This window comes from Rhipicephalus microplus, chromosome 5, assembly GCF_043290135.1.
Source record: "Rhipicephalus microplus isolate Deutch F79 chromosome 5, USDA_Rmic, whole genome shotgun sequence".
In the NCBI taxonomy this organism is placed as follows: Eukaryota; Metazoa; Arthropoda; class Arachnida; order Ixodida; family Ixodidae; genus Rhipicephalus; species Rhipicephalus microplus.
In genome coordinates this window covers 71,851,327-71,871,422 of record NC_134704.1, presented here as the reverse complement: position 1 = coordinate 71,871,422, position 20,096 = coordinate 71,851,327, and positions in this window count along the sequence as shown.

Sequence of the window (20,096 nt, the reverse complement as noted above, 5' to 3'; positions counted from 1 at the left end):
GCGATCGGCTTTGATACTTCTGCAGGTGCCAATTCTGAAGTTGTGCACCCTGTTTTTCAAGTAATGATACAAGACAACAACAAGTGATTCCTAAGTGTATAAGCTTCAAGAAATACAGTGTTTCAAAGGGCGTGTCTTTTGTCGCCTCGTTTTGTCCAGCTATCAACGACGTTCGTTTCGCTGTCGCATATCGACCCAGGCACCAGAAAGCTAAGTTCTGACTGAAGTCTATGAAGTCAAACGTGAGGTTGCCTTTATATCTTTACTGCAACCCCCCCCCCTTTTTTTTTAAATTTGGTTTCACCACTGAAATAATTTTCGCACTCAAATTATTCTCCTTCATGTTTATCTTCACCACGACAGCGGAGCTTTATCACAAACTCTCTTCGACTCGACTTCCCGAAAATCATAATCTGAAATAATGTTAGGAACCCAATGAAAGCTTTCGCCATTTCGATCACGGTCGACGCCGTTGTTCTTATAAGGCACACACACACAGAAACACATAAGTAGCAAAAAAAAAAAAAAAAAAGAGGGGGTGGGGTGCTAGCGTCAACCGCAGGCGTCTACGCTCTCACAGCGTGTTCGCCGAGGTCATTTAGAATATATCAGGGATACTTAATGTTCTCGCCAAGCGAAACAAACACGGCGGCACCCATACGATGGCCGCCACAACGTCGACGCATATGGTATTATCGCGGAGGAAGAAAAAAAAATTAAAACATTAGAGCGGCTGGAACGAAAAGCAAGAGCGGTGGTGATAGAGGAGAGGTGGCGAAGGTTCTAGAAAAAGGTGAGGGAGAGGGAGAAGAAAACCCCGCGTTTTTCATGTTCCGTATTTCTAATCTCGCCTAATGCCGCCATTGTTTGGCCATAAAGCAGCCGCGCGGGACATATGATAGTCACATCTGTATTTTTTTCCCCTAACTTTCCACTGCTGTCCTGCAAGTAGTCTGAAACATTACGAGAGAAACGAAAAATCAAACGCACGGATGGCAGCAGTAAGTGCGATTCGATGCACCAGTGGGATTCAAATAACAAAGAAGTCGTTTGTTTTTGGTTCATGAATTCGTTCGTTTTTTTTTTGTGCATGTGTAGGTCTGCTCCGTTCGATCGACAGTCTTTGTTTTTCGATTCAATAGAAGAAAATGGAAACAGAGATGCCGAAGAAAAGAAGAACGAGAAGTGAACCACGAAGAGGCACCGATAAACACCATTAGCGAGCGAGCCAACGTCACTGTCATTCATGAGCGCATCTCTCGAATGCTGACTGATGGCGGTGCAACCATCTCTGTCGATGAGAGGCACCCGCGAACGCCTACAGAAGGAGAATGAGAAAATCAAGAATGTGGCGACAAGTTCCAAACTTTTTATCGCATCCACGCCCCGGGATCGCATGTGGACGGCGAAGGCGGAGACCAAATGAGTTATCGCAAAATTTTTCTTTTATTCGTATTTTTCTTTTAAAGTTAAGCTTATCAGTAGGTTGTGAGAAGGGAGCGCAGTTGTATTTAGAATTGCGACGACTTTGTGCGGGGAGGAAGAGTACGTCTGCACGTTAAAGAACCCCAGGTGGTCGAAATTTCCGGAGCCCTCCACTACGGCGTCTCTCATAATCATATGGTGGTTTTGGGACGTTAAACCCCACAAATCAATCAATCAAGAGTACGTCGACGCTCGAACGAGGTAAGAGAATGCTGGCTTACCTAAAAACAAAAGAAGAATCGAAGGGAGGAGGTTGCTGAGCCACGTGCACACACAAGGAAAAAGGGAGGAGGAAGCAACAAAAAGGGAGAAGGCAGAAAGGTTAACCAGAAAGACATCCTGTTGGCTACCCTACACTGGGGGATTAAGGAAGGGGACAAGAAAGACGAGAAAGAGGGAAGAGAGGGAAAAAAGGGGGTGGGGGAGAGACTGACAGTAATTTCACTGCAGCGTGTAGAACTCTACCACATGTCAGAAGTGTTCACACAAGCCTGTCTTTCTCAAAAAACACAGCAGGGCTTTCACTGCCTTGTGGGCTGTCGAGGCATGTGTACGTTGCTGTAATAGCACCTGCACTGAAAGAGGCCGATCGTCCAGTCGCCGCATTGCGTTGGCAAGTACTTGTCTATCTGAGGCAAATCGAAGACAATGATACAGCAGGTGTTCGATATTTTTGTCGGTGCCGCAAACATCGCACGCCGCACTGTCAGTAATTCTGATTAGCGTGGTATGCACACACAACGTGGCTTTTTCTTTATAGTGACATGAAGGTACCACCTGCTTCAGTCGAGTTTGTACGCAAAGCGATGTAGCCGACTTGACGTAGTTCAAGCTAGTGTTGCCTATTGTCTGAGGCTCAAAAAATTTACGGCCATGGAAGAGAACGGTAAACAATTATAATATCCGGGTATTTACTATTAGAAAAAAAACGCAGCATGATTGTGAAGCACGCCGTAGTGGAAGGCCAGGAAGTTTTCGACCACGTTTGGTTCTTTAACGTGCACCTAAATCCAAATACAGCCGCCCGTTCTTTTAACCTGAACGTGCGAGTGTCCACCGCCGAGTAAATAAGCACTTGCCCTGCATCCCGGTGTCCTTTTCCCAGAAAATCCGGGCTGTTCATCACACATGCGCGCTATGAACAGCCCCAAGTTGGTGGCGGCAGTGGTTCTTGAAACAGGAAGAAGGCACCTAACTTCTGTTTGCCATAAGGTGACACGGCGCAGTGCCCAGTATTGTTCATCGCGCAAATGCAGTATTCTCCATTCATTTCACCATCGTGCTTTGTTATATGGTGCTTATCGACAGGACGATGATCAATCACTTGAGCGTTCAGGTTGCTAAAATTGGCTGCGGCCTAACTCAGTTATGCCTCGGTGTGCGTAGCGAGAAGTATGGTTAATCTTATTGATTAGCTTGGTTTTGTGTACAGTTGGTCTTTAGGAGGCGTGGAGCGTTCTTCATTCTTCTCCTCGGCTCACTGTCTCCTCTTGGTGCAACGAAACCTGACTTCTTTCTGACTATCCTACTCACTTTTCATATCTCACTTTCCACATATGCAACGCCGGCTCCTCTTCTGTTGGGCCGACGTGGTTTCACTGACTCCTCCTTTGACGTCACGCCAGATGGCGCAGTGAGCGGTGCTGCCAGATGCAGCGGTTGCTAGGCAACTGCTCAATTCGCGGTGCGGCCACTGGCCACAGCGAAACGGCGAGAATAGCATATAGCCAATGTATAGAGCTTTCGCTGCAAAATGGGCTGGTGTACGCGGGCCTCCGGTCTTTCGTGTCCATCAAAATGCGACCACTGCGGCCAGGATCAAACCCACGAATTTTGGGTTAGCATCTAAGCACCCTGAACATTCCTCCAATGCAGCGGACCATTCATTACGTGAAAATAAAAGAGCACCCCCCTCCTGGATATCCTACCTTGTCTCGTAGGTCCCTGTCGATATAACTCAGTGGCAGGTTTCAATTCCCTCGGTTGGGAAGGCTGCCGCAAATCTCTGTGTGTATCAAGTTTTTAATACTCTCGAATGCACGTATCTGCGTTCCAGACTAACTTCGACATAAAAAGTAAAAAAAAAAGGTGGGTTTCTCTAAGTAACCAACATTGCACGATGAGAATGAACTGCCGGATATTCGCGCTCGTTCACGACGGCAGTGAATCAGAGGAGAACGAGAGAATTAGGAGGAAGTAGCGAGAGAACTCTTTGAACCCGGGTGCGAGAGGGGGGTGCAGGCAAGCGGGCGGCTCGGAGGTAATCCGAAACTGGAACGCCGGGGCGCCGCCGTTCAAAGGCTCAGTGTCGCAGGCCGCAGAGACGCGACCGCGCACCGGCTTAAAGTGGCGCGCGCGACACCCCGTTCGCAGCGTGCAAGCTCGGTTGCGGGGAAAGATGAGAACTGCAGTTTCACGAGAAGAGGACGGGGGCGGAGGTTTAGTGGCGAACGGGCAGTCGAGAGTAAGAAAATGAAACTTTGCGGAGGAACAGTGGAGAACCAGCACGTGCAAGCGAAAAAACAAACAGGACACAAAAAAACGAAGATACTCTGGCTTAGTAAATTAAAAAGAAAAACAAATGTTTGCAAAGGGTACGAAAGCAAAAGACGAGAGAAAGAAGTTCTTTGTGTAATCCTCCCATTGTGTGAGAAGGGTTAGATGGATAGGTTGGAATCACTTTGGGTAGCTAGGCAAAAAGAAAAAAAAAAACAGAGAGAAAGAGTTGCAGTGCTTTCAGTGACAGTGTAAGGTGCTAGCAGCGTGGCGTTGGAGGACACGCTTCTGTGGGTTTCAATAGAAGAAATCAGATAGTATTGAGGAATTGGAAACACGACACCGCATCGAAATTTGCAGCATCAGTACCAGGCAACATGACGCGGTCTCAACGTGCCGTACTGTATGAGGCTAACGAAACTGGACAGTAAAGGGTTCACAGAGAAAATTTCGTTGGAAAGCGGGGGAAGGCCTACGCCAATGACGACGTGCCCGTGTTGTGTCTGTGACAGCCTGGGGTCTTAACTATAACCTCTGTGCGCTGAGACTCAACTTGGAAAAAAACCTAGCCTTATCTAGTTAAGGAAGGAAATAGGAGGAAAAGAACGGCAGGGAGGTTAACCAGCCTATAGACAGCCGATTTGCTACCCTGCGCATGAGAGGAGGAGATGAAGGATAGAGACGAGAGAGGGAAGAGAGATAGACACAGCACATTAGGCAGCACACGCGCGCACACTCAGTCATAGCCTAGTTTTGTCGTTGGTGGTGTGTGACATTGCTGTTAAAGCCGCTTGTTCAAGTCCGTGTCACGTAGGAATTTCAACAGTGATTTTGTCACCTTCTGTTGCAATGTATTATCTCTGGCACTTGACAGAATAGTGTCCGCAGACATTTGGCTGTTGTCGATGCGCGCAAGAACGGACGCCAGTGACTGTCTCTGGTTGTCATACAACGGACAGTCGCACAGGATGTGATGTAGCGTCTCTTCGCAACGACAGGCATCGCAGAGAGCGTTGTCGGCCATTCCTATGACAAAGGAATAAGATTTTGTACATGCCATCCCCAGCCATGGTTAAAGACTAGCAACGACCTAGTAGCTAACTAGAAAGAATTTGCAATCCGTAGGTAAGGCCTAGAAAAAAAAAACGCTAGAAGCAATCTCATTAACTTCCAGAATCGTACAGTTTCGCTGTTTAAAGGTTTGCACGTCTCAGTGCGAGTTTTGTCAATAATTTCTCTAGTTGGCATGCTAAGTACTACTAGTTCGTTCGTTTGTTTGTTTGTCTGTGTAGTTGTGTGCGTGTTTATTTGTTTGTTTTTAAAAAGATCACTGCAAAATTTATTTACCATGGTCAGAAAATGCTGTCGAATCGGTAACCTAGGCTCCCTGGACGCTTGAGTCATACATTAGAGCAGAGCATGCGGCCTATCACAGCCAGCTGAAAATCGTTCCCTCTTCCCTAGATAAATGACGCTACATGACCAAATCACTGCGTCATATACCCAATGTCACCGCCGTTGACTGACTTTTGCATCGCAAGATGCGTACTTACAGTGGCCATCGGTGGATGCCACCACATGCCTACGCACTCTCTCACAATCACACAGAGAATAAGCAACGTAAGAAATAAATCGCTCCGGTCACAACACTTGAGGACGTAGGGTTGTATTTTTTTTCACCCATTCTGACGCCCCTCCCTGCGATACTTTCATCGCACTGGCTGGTGAGAGACAAGAAACAAAGCCTTTGATGCATGCACCAACTCTTTCTAACACTGCTCGTGATCCATGAATTCTAAACATTTTATTAGGCACATGATTGGCGAAGCATCATGCACCTTTAGTGAGACTATGCAATGATTACTCTGTAAACAGTTGCATGGCCCCGTCAATGTTTGTAAAAACACAATGTAGTGTTTTGCAGCTATTCTTGTCGGAAATCATTAGTAAGTATAACGAAAGCCAAATTCCTCTGTTGTTGCAAATCATTTTTGTAGTTGCTTGTTTCTTATATTTTGGTATGTTACTACCTTTTTTACCCTTAATAATCCCACTCGTACTACTCTTTTCACAGGGCTGCAGAATGTAAAAATAAAATGAATAAATAAAAGTAATGCAGCTAGGCTCCTATATACATTCTTTTTTTTCCAAAACAGACAGTTGTGACTGTAAGTAATGGTTTATCATTAATTAACAAGAGCGTAGCAGTAGCATAGCACTGCGGCTGCAGCATAGCAGTTAAAAAGAAGGGAACTGGTCAAGTGGTGTGCGTTGCCTGCTTGCGCATGCATAATCCACCTTCACCATCTTTTTATTCAACGCATTCTTTGAGGACTCCACACCAACACAATAAAAGCTGCCACATTCAACTAGAATAAAGGCGCAATTTTCTGAACTCTCACATCTAAAGTACCCAGCCATTCACTGCAAAAGCTATGGGCATGTAATTAAGAGAAACAAATCTTCTAAGGGTCATCAGGCTTGTAAATGTAAATGTTTCACTCATTATAACTGGCAACAATGAATCTCTGCAGCAGTGCGTGTGTGCATGCTTATGTCTGGTGCACACACACACACACACACACACACACACACACACACACACACACACACACACACACACACACACACACACACACACACACACACACACACGCACACACGCACACACGCACACACACACATATATATATATATGTATATATATATATATATATATATATATATATATATATGCGTCTGACCGGCGGCTGCATGTCGTTCTCATTTACGACCGCAATTAATTCTACCTAAACGTAATCCGACTCGGAACCATAAAGCCGGTGCCGCTCTGGCTCTAAGGCGATGAATATTCAGTAGCACTGCCAGCCAAACCGCAACATCCGATAGACGCTTTTGACAAAGTGCGTTCATATCCTATGTCTACACAGAGGACTTCATCGCTCGAGAGAGGGAAAGAATCATAAGTCCTTCCTGGGCAATTTAAAGACCACCGCGGCAAACCCCTAGCGCTTGCAATAGACACCACCAAAAACCATATAATTAACCAGGGTCTCGACAACGAAGTCGCTGCCATGAAGAGTGCGTGAAGGTGAAGGGGAGGGGATAGGTTGGGGATTCCCCTGTACGCTATTAAGTCGGGCTGCGGGGCTGCATCACGTAGCACTGCTGCCATGCAGCGAAACAGTCGTGGTGCCAGTCTTAATGACGTCATGGCACGGCGGGGACAAGAATGGCAGGCAGGCCCACAGCGCGGGATGGCATCCATTTACTCCAGTAATTAATGAAGGCGTGAGGATTATATTCACTTGGATAGAGAGAGAGAAAGAGGGGATTACGAACAGGCCCTTGGTCTAAGAAGGCGAAATCCGCGCTTCGAAATTATGTGAGGAAAAGAAGGTGGAGGAGGAGCAAAAATGAAAAAGATGGGTTGAGGGAGGAAGATTTTTTTGTAGGAGTAAAGACTAAGAGACTGAGTTGCAGGACCCAGTGGGGCGTCAAGATTCATTCTCGCATTAAGCTAGTGGCGCGGTTTCACGGGGCGGCATCGCTGTAGAAACTTGTCTTGCGACTCAACCACAGCCGAAGAGTTCGGAGAACTAGAAAGTGACTTAGTCGCCTCTCAAAAAAATATCCTGTGGTGCCCAATACGCTTTGGAATGAAGCCACAATGTTGTGAGTGCATATAGACAGAGTCGCATTGAGGAGCAACATGATTAAAAAGATTCACCGATGATTACGATACTACAATGTGAATTCTATGCACAGTTCCGTGTTAGGGCAACGCCAACTGTCTTTGCAGTTTTTGATACTTACAGTTATAGCCATATAACATTGGTTATACACTGCTTCATAAGCTTTCAGTGCTCGAGTGCTACGCACACCTCTCTGTGCATTATTGACGTCATGAACCAAACGAAACGCAGATAGCTCCGTTACGACAAGCGAAGCCAGCCACAGTGCACGTGCCAGTCGTGCGCGCGCATGGGCTCCAACCGAGTGGACAGTGTGCGGGATAAAGGAAAAAGAGTGAAGTTAGTGGCTCGTGGTATCTACAGGCTTTGCATCCGCTTTTGACGGCCTTCCACACCGGACAGTCATGCAGGCACTAGCAGCCCTGGGCGTGCACCGCCGCATGCTGTGCTTTGTGCAGGGCTTTCTGTCGAACCGATTTTTCCTTTTCCGCGTGAGAGTCGGCCACGCGCTCAGCTCTCCACAACCGGTATCAACAGGGGTGCCACAGGGTTCTGTACTGAGCCCCTTCTTATTCAAAATAGCATTGGCACGCCTGCCAGCTGTCATCCCTTCTGGCCAGCGCTACCCGTAACAATCTTCCATATACAATGACGACGTCACTTTGTGGAACTGGGGCCCTACCAGGAATCTGCATACTGTCCGGTCTTGCCTGCAGATTGCACTGAATGCTGTAGTCGACCATGTCACATGCGCAGGTCTGGCTGTCTCTCCCGCTAAAATGAAGGCACTTCTTGTGTAACCCAGACCAAGAACACGCAGCAGAGTGGCCCGTCTAGGCATCGAAGGCACCACAATACCGTGAGAGAGTGCGGTGATCTATCTCGGGTTTCACATCGACCATCGGCTGTCCTGGGCCCCCGCTGTCAAGGAAGCCATGTGCATGGTGAAGAGAACCCAGAAGGCAGTGAAGGGCATCTTCCTCAGTGACCATGGCTGCTCACCACCCTGGCTCTACACCTTTACACAGCAGCAGCAACATCACGGCTGCTGTAAGCATTTCCCGTGGAAGCAATTCCTCGGCGGCTCTTCGAGTGCCTCGAGTTGTTGCATATGGGCTTCGTTCGCTGTGTCCTTGGCCTGCCGCGGTCCTCTAAAGTTGCAGCCACCCTGGCAGAGGCGGGTGTCTGGCCTCTCTCCCTGCTCCTAAAGTAACGTGGGCTTCTACGCATTTATCGGCTAGTCCATGCACCTGATGTGCACCCCCTGCTTGCCCGGCTGCAAAGTAGACCAGCATCTCGGATGGGCGAGCCGCTGCAGATCTATCAAGCAGCTGTGGGACTGGTGCCTCCAGTGATCCCTCTTCCCCCGCCAACAAAAAAAAAACACTGGCTATCAACACTGGTCTGGGAGGGCTCTCCAAGCGTGGCTCACCCATTTGCACACTAAAGCGGGCATCTGCCTCCAAGATAGAGGAAGAGCTGGCTGGAAGGCTCATTGTGTACACGGACGGCTCCGTCATCCCAGACACAGGCTCGGCCACAGCTTCCTGCGTTATGGCAGCACTTGTTTGGACGGCCTCTTGTCATCTGCTTTTTGCGGCCTGCTCTACCGCTGCAGAGACGGCCGGTCTCCACATGGCAGTTGACCTCCTGGCAGCAAACTCTCCAACGTGCCCCGTGGCGGTCGCGTGCGACTCAAGAACTGCGTTGCTGGCCTTGGCAGAGCCGGAACGGGAAGGCTTCGCAACACAGGTACTCTTCACCAAACTGCATGCCCTCCTTGCCAGTGGCGTCGATGTTTCTCTGCACTGGGTCCCATCTCATGTGGGAATCCAGAGAAACGAGCAGGCTAGTTGTCGCCCTGGCGAAAGAAGCATATCGCTCCGCCATCCCTGTGTGCCGTACCGTGGTCGCCTCAGACTTTTCGAGGCTCACATTGAGGAGGCTGTTGCTAAGCTGCCACCCTGACTATCGTGTAGCAAGGATGAAACCAACAAACCGGCTGCCTCACCGGGGTTTCACCAGGAGGGAGAGGTCCCTGCTACTTAACTTACACGTCGGTTGCTCCTGACTTGCGGCGCGGCGTCATTGGCTTGGCAGAGCCTCGTCCCCTGCGTGCACTGCGTTCGGGGCAGATGAAACCATCGAGCACCTGTTGTGTGTTTGCCCAGCGCTTCGCACACAACGCGGCGTCTTGCTCGCCGCACTCCGTCGCTACGGTCTGCCCACGGCTACACACAGGGACCTTCTCTTTCCTGCACGGCACCACACCAAGGTCTTCAAGGCGGTTCTTCGCTTCCTTGAGGACACTGGACTAGACAACCGGCTATAGAAGCCACCCGCCACGTCTTTGGTCACAAATGCCATTTCTCTTCTTCTTCTCTCTTCTTCACATCTTTATTGTCCTCCTCCCCCCCCCCCCCCTACAGGCGCTGAGCCGTGCTCCGAATTAGGGCTGCAGAAGTTGCGTCTTTTTATTTCTTGAAGCTCTAGCTCGCTTTCTCTCTCTTTGCGTCCGCTCTCTTTCATCATCGTCTGCTCTCGTTCGTCGTCGTCCGTCCCAACGATTACGCCGACGCCAGCTGACAATGAAGACGCCACTCACGCGGGAATCAGCGTCTAAAAGCTGCACATTTACACACTTGCATTACCTAAAGTCAATCTTATTTCACGTGCGACGAAATTTGTGCGTGCTGAAATTGACGTAAGAGCTGGACAATAAGGAGGGGAAGTGTAGCTGGAGGTTATACATGTAGGGTTGTATGAAGTGCAGACCAAACCGCGGTAGTTTAGAGACTGTCGTTTTGCGGCACGCAAATGAAAGTCGAAGGTTCGGTACGACCTACTCGCTGTCGTGGTCTGAGGAGCAGGAAGAAAAAAAAGAGAAAGTACACCCACGCCATAGGATTTTAATTACGATTAAAATCCATAGATTTTAATTACGAAAGTACACAGATTAAGACGTTGCTTCTGCATTAAGAACACTAAAATTGCTTTTTATGTGAGTTTGCAGATTTCTCGATTGCTTATCTACATTTGAGCGCTATCGAAGGAATAAAAGCTGGATGCACTGAATCCACAAGATGCCCCACTTCCGTGCACTGTTATTTAGCATGACTGATGGAGCACTAAAAACACGCAGGCGTAAAGAAGAGAGAGCACAGGATGAGAGGGCTAATCCTGTGCACTTTGTCTTTTTTTTACATCTACGTGGTTTAAGTGCTGAAACAATCGTGGAAGTGTTCCGTCTAATTCAACTTTCTATTCTTCTGTGTCGTTACCTTATTTTCACCAAACTCTTCACCGAACTGGCAGGGATGCAGCACTGTTTTGGGGGTAGTTGTTCGCTGCGCAGTAACCCTATTTGTAGTTTACACCTATTTGTAAACTGCCTACCGTTTTAATACGCTAGACTTCGCTAGACTATTGCCTAATCAAATATTTTTAAACAACTGAGAGCAAAAGGACAACGTAAGTTACACGCTTTGTTTCGTGCTACAACCAGAAACCCTTTGGCAAGCTTCAGGAAGAAGGTAATGACGCTGCGTAATGACGCAGGAAGAAGGTAAGACAAGTTTTTATTTTCTTCCTATATATGCATAGCTCCACCGCGGTGGTCTAGTGGCTAAAATACTCGGCTGATAACCCGAAGGTCGTGGAACGAATCCCGGATGTGGTGGCTGCATTTTCGCTGGAGGCGGAAATGTTGTAGGCCCGTGTGCTCGGATTTGGGTGCACATTAAAGAACTCCAGGTGGTCGAAATTTCCAGAGCCCTCCACTATGGTGTCTGTCATAATCATGTGGTAATTTTGGGAGGTTAAACTCCACATATCAATCTATATATGCATAGGTTGTAGTTCTCAGCACCGACAATGGTAGAAGGCCATACTATTTTTCTGCCGCTGCTATTGTTCCGAATCAAGCACAAACAGTACTGGGCTTTCATGCGAGCTCCAAAGAGGGTCGCTAAACACACAGTCTTGGATAAAAAAGTGTCTAGGAAGGCGTGAGTGCTCGCAATTTAATAGAAGCCATCCTGACGAGGATATATTCACTACGCCTTCAGCTTATTTGCTCAAGACCAAACTCTGCCAGGCAGCGGAGATCCCACTGCATTGTGTGTCATGACGGTATAATACGACGTCATAGACTCAATCCAACGTAGTCTGCTTGCGAGCAGGCAATAAAGACCAGCACCGCTTTACAAACACCGTAGACTTCTTTTGTCTAAGACCAAGGAGGTGGCGAAGCGCGGCACGTGGGTCCATTGTTTCGGTCTCGCCTCTATTCATTTCGCCTTGGCGATTTTCTTATCCCAATCACGATTACCCGTCTTGTTTGCCTGAACGCTGCGTCTCGTCTCTTTCTTACGGTTCGGCGAATTCGTGGCCCACGTGGATGCACGATACTACGAAATCGCGGGCGCGTACCCGACAACGTTCGCGCACGAGGGAGTGCATTTGCGCGTGCCTGTACTTCAGCTGGTTTGTTATGCAAATTGAGGTGAGACGGTGTTGGTACACACTCCCTGGTTCAAGCTGGAAAGGGTGAGCCCTGTTTGTGCACTTCTGCCATCGGACATGCTGAGAAGGGTGCATCGAGGAACGTACTGAAGACAAAGCTTGCGGGATGTTCTATGCAAGTGGGCTCGCTGGTATTGCTCGATTTACGAGCCTCTGAACATTTTGGGTCATGTGTTACAAAATTTAGCTGATCCAGTAAAGGGACTGCACCTTAACGTTAGTGATATGTACAAATAAAGTTTTCTTCTTGTTATTCAAGTAATATTGTTAGGTGTGTCGCTTCACTCGCAATTTTTTTGTGTCTTCGCTTCCTAACAAGCCTCCCATTGCCCAAGAAAACTAACAGTCGGCTCGCATTGACGCCCCTGCATGCTTTGGGCTTCAGCTCGTTCAATGAGGGGACTATTCTTCATTGTTGGCGACAAGTTTCATTGACTGCAAACCAAATGGTTGGGGCAGGCACGTAAGGAAGAGGGGGGGGGGGGGGGAGGGACTTTTTTTTTTTGAAGTTCGCCTAGTCGGCCATTAACGCCAGAGTACAGAGACACAATCACAAGTAGTGGTGTGCGAATTTAAAAAAATGAAAAGCAAATGCTATTTAGGTAACTAACCAAGAACAGCCACCAAAGAACCTTTGTTCTGAAAGCATGGCAACGCTCCCCGAGAAAATCAGTGGCCGGCCCGTGAATCAACACCCCAACAGAAACACCACTCACTCATATGTTTGGGGCATCAGCGATACCATTGCCCGTGTAGGAAAGAAGACACCCGAATGACTCACAAGCCTACGACCACATGCTCTCTACATATTGTCAAAGACCACTTAAGCAGGGAGACGGCTAAATTGACTTCATACACGGACAGCTTGGAAAAGGGAACTCTAGTACGGAATGCGACGGCTTCGGTGAACCATGAACCCGTCCGACCACACTCGTGCCTATGCAAACCACACGAAACTTTGTCCGCTGCATCTGCCTTCGGGTAGGCACCCACTTGGCAGAAAGATTAAACAGTGTAAACAATTTGCACTGTTGGGACACCTACCTGTTGAATGAGTGTTTATGCAAGTCCCCAATTATTTGTCTACTGCGCGCCGACGGAAGCGCCATAGTTGGCAAAAATTTGGTCGTCGCTCTCAGGAAAGTAAGCAGACGACCCTCGTTGTTATTTACGTCGTTGTAAGTGTGGTACCGCACTGTTCGCGTTACCGTTTCAGTTAGGAAATGGCAACGTTCTTCGTATATGTGGCACCTGAAACTTCTAAAGAGGTCTAATGAATCACCCAGGGTTGGGATGCTCAATACCTGCGAAAATTCGCCCGCAACACGGTATCACTAATTCACCGCAAGGCCTTATGAGATTGAGCGACGGAATTAATTGATCGCCGCCATTTGTTGGGACAAACGAGCTGCTCCAGCATCGTGTAATTTGATGCGTTGCTTCTACCGTTATCAAGCTCTCGTTCTGTCTTATCGGCGCTCGTTGGATGCACTCCACCATGTTGAGACTGCATGGTATAAACGACGAAAGTTATGGTAGCCGAAGCATGTGTTGATTCGGTACGACTGCTGTGCAAGGGCACTTCTCTAGAACGTTCTGTATTCATTATTCACAGAAACAGCAATGCGGCAATCGTTGACTCCAGAACGAACAAGTAGTGATTTAGACGCGACAATTGTATTCAAAACAAAACATATGGTCATCGAGAGCTCTACCTCATTGATATCTGGGCCATTTTACGCTGATCTGCACGTAGCTCCTATCATAATCACGGGCTTGATGATTTACTCCGCCTAGACACTTGCGCTGACGGTTCGTTCTCCTTCGCAGTATAGGAAGTGGTCGCATGTCTCTTCGGCGACCCTCTTCAAGACTTGTCACTGCTCGCACGGCGTAATCTATTGATACTTTTCAACAGTCCGACTGACCACACTATCTCACCAAACACGTCTCCTCTGGTCGAGCGAAGCGCGCTATCTCTTAAGCAGGAGACTTCACTAATTGACGCCTCACTGACTGACCCTCCGTACCTCCGCCACCGTGCGCTTGGGCCCGGGCCGGGAAGCCAGGGAAGCTTCTACATTATTTCTGTAAGCGTAGCACAGCGAAAGCTGCGGGGAAAGGGCGCCACATCCTTCTCACTGATTCGACTGTGGAATCAGACGATGCCACTTCGATTTCTCGAGTTCTATACCGATCTCGCACGGTATTGGGGCTCGGGGTTTAGGAAGATTCTGCCACTGCTTCCAGTCTGTTGGGCCAGGGTCCGGCCAGTCTCGACTGGTAGCTGGCCCATGTCACCGGACCCATTTTTTTGTAGCTAGGAAATGTACTCTTACAGGGCAGACGGAGGTTTATGTACATAACATGAAGATAGAAAAGAAGAGGAAGAAGAGTAGTGTACAAGAGCCTCCCACTTATAAACCAGCCATTGGACAACCCTGAGGCAAGCGGTGTCCGCCGCTCGCACCAAGTGAATGGCTCAAAAACCCGGTGGGGAGGATGAGAGTCCCGACAAGGCGAAATGGGATGGAACAGTGTTGTTGACCTCAAGAGGTGCAGGGGCTCCTCCGGAACGACTCCCAACGCTTCCGTACGCCCGCATTGCTCGTCGCACTCCCTGAACACAGGTTTGAGTGACACATGAGCTGTCGAAGACATTCGACGGGCCTTTAACAATTAGTTAAGTGTGCAATTTCTTTCGGGTGTCAACAAAAAGAATAACAGTTCTGAAAACAAAACAAACATCAAGAAGCGTCTACAAATTCATTTGACCGGCCGCGCCGATATTGTGAAACAAGGTGGGTGAAACGTCACAAAATATTTTCTCTATGTCAAGGCAGCGGTGGAGTTCGGAGTGAAGTGCCAGATCGCACGGGTAATAGCAACACAAAGATCCTGGGCAAACTACGATTGTAGTTCTGTGGAAGAGTACTACAGGCGAGTCTTGTTCATTCCTTACATAGATGACCTGAAAACTTCCCTCAAAAGGCGCTTTACAAACCATCGCAAAACACTGCAAAGTTTGCAAGTTGTGTTGTTCCCAAAGCACGCCTCCAAAGAAAAATTTGACTGTGTGTAGCTGGACCTGCGATATACGAGAGCAGTTTGTATCCTTATATTATATAGTAAATGCGAAATCTATCCTTACATTATATGGTAAATGCGAAATCTGGAGAACTAATCGGCAAGTCACGCAAGAGGACGAATTTCCCCGCTTTGCGAAGGACCCTTTGGCTGAATGCAACACAGCCCTCTTCCCGAAAATTCACACACATCTCAAGATATTGGCAACGCTACCAGTCAGTACAGCTGCTGCAGAACGCAGCTTCTCGACACTGAGAAGAGTGAAAACGCATTATCTGGCCCTAATGTTAATTAGCAGGATACAAGCCATTGTTCACAAAGTTATCACTGTGTTTATGAAGAAACCGAGGCGCATGAAAACCCTAGCGCATCTTCGGCCGGGCTGCATGTTCATTTTTTTTTCGCATTGACATTTGCTATATGGTAAAACAATTGACAATGCCATCATTTAAAATGTCTTGCTAAAATAATGCCTTTTTTGTGTCAGGAAGGCACCCGTGTTTAAGTTTTTTGTTGTTCAATAAAATTGTGTTGCCAGTGTGTGCGTTTTTTCGTTAAAAATGCCAGCCATAACATGGCTCTCGCTTTTTTAGCAGGCCTGTTGTTAAGACATGGTGTGAAATGTTGGGCAGAGGAAGAGTCCCATATATATATATTTTGTCGCACATGTGTAAGTGAACGACCCGCTTCTTGCATTTTCCCACCCCTTCGTTTTTTTTTCTGTTCGTCACTCGTTTACCCTTTACTAACTTTGTATGGGCCTTCTTGGTCGAGATTATTTGGTACAAAAACATTCTTTCAGGTGCACACGCACCAGCTTTACTGCAGTGTCAAAATTTGTTCGTCACTCGTTTACCCTTTACTAACTTTGTATGGGCCTTCTTGGTCGAGATTATTTGGTACAAAAACATTCTTTCAGGTGCACACGCACCAGCTTTACTGCAGTGTCAAAATTTGCTCTCCATCGCTGATTAACTCGCCTCTTGTGCTGCATTCCTCGTTGTTCAAATTTTCATCTAATAATTAAGCACCTCGCATATTACCGGGCAACTTTCTTTCTATTTGCCATGAAAAATCTTTCTTTCGAACAATTAGGCCTTGCCCCATTCTCTTCCCTGAAAAAAGAAACCTGGCTGCCTGCCTGAGTTGGGGACACTAATCCGTTAGGTTTGCATCCGCTGAGTACTTTGTCCTGTCTCTAGTTTATAGTGAGGTTCAGATGAATCCAAGACAGGGAAACTATAAACTGCGTTAGTACCAACGGCTAAGACGGTGCCTAAACCCTGTCACACGCACTATGCCGACTGCTGGCGATTTTGAAGCGTGCGCTTTTGAGTTTCTCTTAGGATAGCCGACGTCCAGACATAAATTTCAATACGGTGGTTGTCGACAGCGTGCTACGTTCACAATTCCCCGCTGACGCCTACCATCAGTCATCTGCGGCTTGCTTCTCACGCCTCTTCAGGCCTTGGGCCTTCAGTTGATCCAACTGACCTATTATTATCTTAGAGTGCGGTCTGAACCACCCTTTCGTCCTTCCCGCTTCTTTACGTTTAGTTCACCGCAAAGGGCACACGTGTAACAGTACTTCGCGCTCGCTCCCCCCCCCCCCCCCCCAATCCAGCCGAATTTAGCCAAGGCACACGCTCTATTGTACAAAGGTGAAACGTCCGCGCTATCTCTGCGAGCACGAGCATTTTACTCAACCTCGATCAATCGTGAGCGTTTTTTTCTGGCCCCCAGTATACGACTATCATTAGGACACTTCACCGCTTTCTTGCACCCCGGCCTTGTTCTTTCTAAATGCCTATTGCGCTCTCCCTCAGATCTCGCGCCAGCGCAGCCGGTGCCGGCACCGCAGAGCTGCACAACGCGATTCGTGCCAACCGTGCGCCCCTCCGACTGTCCCATCCCCCTCGACCACCCCTCACATACGGAGGCCTGGGTGTTGCGAGTAGGTGTCAGAGCGTGATGGCACACGCGGCTGCGTTTCTTTTTTTTACAAACCTCCATACGACCAGAAAACTCACCGCGGCTTCCAGCGTCAGCTGCCTCTATTACTGCGCACTTGGGAGACGGGATAGCAAAACGTGCTGCAGATCTCGCTGCGTGGCCCCGGTTCAAAAAGAAGCAAGAATCAGTAAGGATAGAAAAACAAAGAATCAAATAAGAAACAGAGAGGTGGGGAGATTGTGATGGGACCGAAGACGAGGTACTTGCGTCACGGCAAGGAGCAATTTAAGTTTTCCTCCGCACTTACCGTGAAAATGTCGGTGGCGCACTGCGTCGTGCCATGCCCTTCGACAAGGTGGAGGACGGGTGCGAAACAGAACAGCTCTGGATACGGAGATTTTTTTTTCTTTCTTCATTTTAGATGAGTAGTGCCATTATTCTGTAGGTGTGGACGTTATGTTGGCGGGGTCGGGGCGAAGGAGCTGTACACGCTGGACTCCTGTGGATGGTGGTGGTGAAATACCTACAAATATGAAAACGAAAGAAGAGTTACGGGAGATTGGGATGAAGGAAAGGAAGATTAAGATGACAGTTTGGGGAGAGGGAACGATAGAAAATGTCAAAAGACCTGTATAAACTGGTAGCGTGTTTTTTATAGCCGGTAATCAACGGGTCACTTTCAAATAATTCCCATCATAACTAAACTAAACGCCTTTCTAAACGCAAGTATCATATATGGAAGGTACAGGTCGTCCATCCATGGCAGAGTGGGTTTTAGGTCCTTCGTGATAAGACTTACATTCTCATCAAATTGTAAGAGCTGAGCTCTTTCAAAGTTTACTGATATGATCTCGAGACGTCGCCAAAGAGACATTTTTCGTTTCCGTAGTATGCAATGTTAACGCTCCCCACACCCCGGAGTCAGCCAACACGTATAAAATATTTTATTTGATTGCAGAGTTATCTCCGCTCCGCATCAGCAAGTAAGCTGCACCACAATGGACAATATCCGGACGAGTCAACACACTTCCACTGAGTCTGCAAACTTTGCGTCATTCATGAAGCCTAAACCAAAGAAATATCAGTCAGGATTGTTGGAAGCAATGCACTCATCACTGTGCACGTGTACTGCGATCAGATGTCAGATGAGCCGCTAGCACGTCGCGAGTCGATCTCGTCCCGTGACGTCACACTGCCGTGACACGTCACAAAGAGGCCGCCTTCTCGATATCGAAACCGAAAATGTCTTTTTAAGGTAGCGGAATTTTAAATGCATGCGATGCATACTCGAACACCCCAGTACTGTTTATAGAGTTTTCGAAACCCGAGTTGTTCTTTAGAACAACATTCCCTAGATATAGAAGTCCTGTCAGTACTCGTTTATAGCTTTTTGTTGTACCGGCCAGTGCGAAAAGGAATCATTATCTTGACGAACTGTTACACGTTCTCTTCATTCTCTTCAACTGTACAACATTCGACTCTACAACACGATTTATCTGGCGTGGAACAAAATCACTATGATGGGCAAGTATGTCACGTGACTAAACATCACGTAACGTCACGTAATAACTAGATGCGTGACAAGAATTCCGTAACGTCGCATAGTAACTAGTTGCACGACTAAATATCACTTAACCTCATATAACATCTAGTGAGGTGACTAAAATCCCGTAACCTCACGTAAAAACTAGTCAAGACAATAAAAACCACGCAACTAAAATCACAACACAACACGCAAGTGACCACGTGACTAGGATTACGCAACATCAGGTATAACTACTACTTGCATCACTAAAAATCTCCTAACGTAGCGCAGCATTTAGTCACGGGACAAAAATCGCGTAAATTTTAGTCACGGGCGTGAAATCACACAACGTCGTGGAATGTCGGCTAGTCACTAGACATGTTCGCGCCATAAACCACCGAAACACAGTCCCAAGACACGTGTTTGCCATAAGCAACTTAGCATCTATAGTCACGTGACTGAAATCACACCCCGTCACAGGCAGTCACTTGACTCGTTAGGCCGTGCTTAGCACTACGTAGTTTAGCCGTGCTTAGAAAACGCATAACATCTATAGCAAAAGCTTGGCATTACACACAATTTTTGTCTAGGTTGAACACTAGCTAGGTTGGTGGATCCAGCCTTGTGCCAGTGCAATCTTGAACATACCAGCGAAAGCTCATATGAGATGACAACAAACACCCATTTTTGAGCCGTAGTTGTCCGCCACCAGCGCCACAGTGGTGGTGGCGCCGGCGGCACTGCTTGGTGTATCCTGGTGTAGTCTGCTTAGTATATCCTGGTGTATACTGGTGTATCCTGCCTGCTTAGTGTATCTTGGTATATCCAGCGGTGGCACCGCCGGCGCCCGTTACACGTGATATGAGGCTCGAATATGAGGGTTCAAATCTTAGTGTATCCTGCGGTGGCGCCGCCGGCACCCCCACCGCAGGATACACTAAGATTTGAACCCTCATATTTCAGCCTCATATCACGTGTAACACACCCTCTTCCCACTTTAAACGACGTGGGAGCGGGACATTTATACATGTCGCGGATCGCGGATAGGAGTTTACAGAATCTAACGCAGAGCCACACGTGTGGTGGAAACTCCTTCGTAAACTGACCCCATGCAGGCTACACACCATTTTTTTTCATGTGTTATAAAAGCGTCGGGAGCACAATGCCTTACAGGCATTATGTTTTCACCATGCTTTTCTGAAGTTTAGACGAATACTAATGTAATATTACACGCTTCCGTAATTCATGAAAATTATGATGATTTATAGCGTAGTGGGTACTGTGCAAGTGTACTTGTAGTAGTTTCCGCAAAACGTTTTATTTAAAGCCAT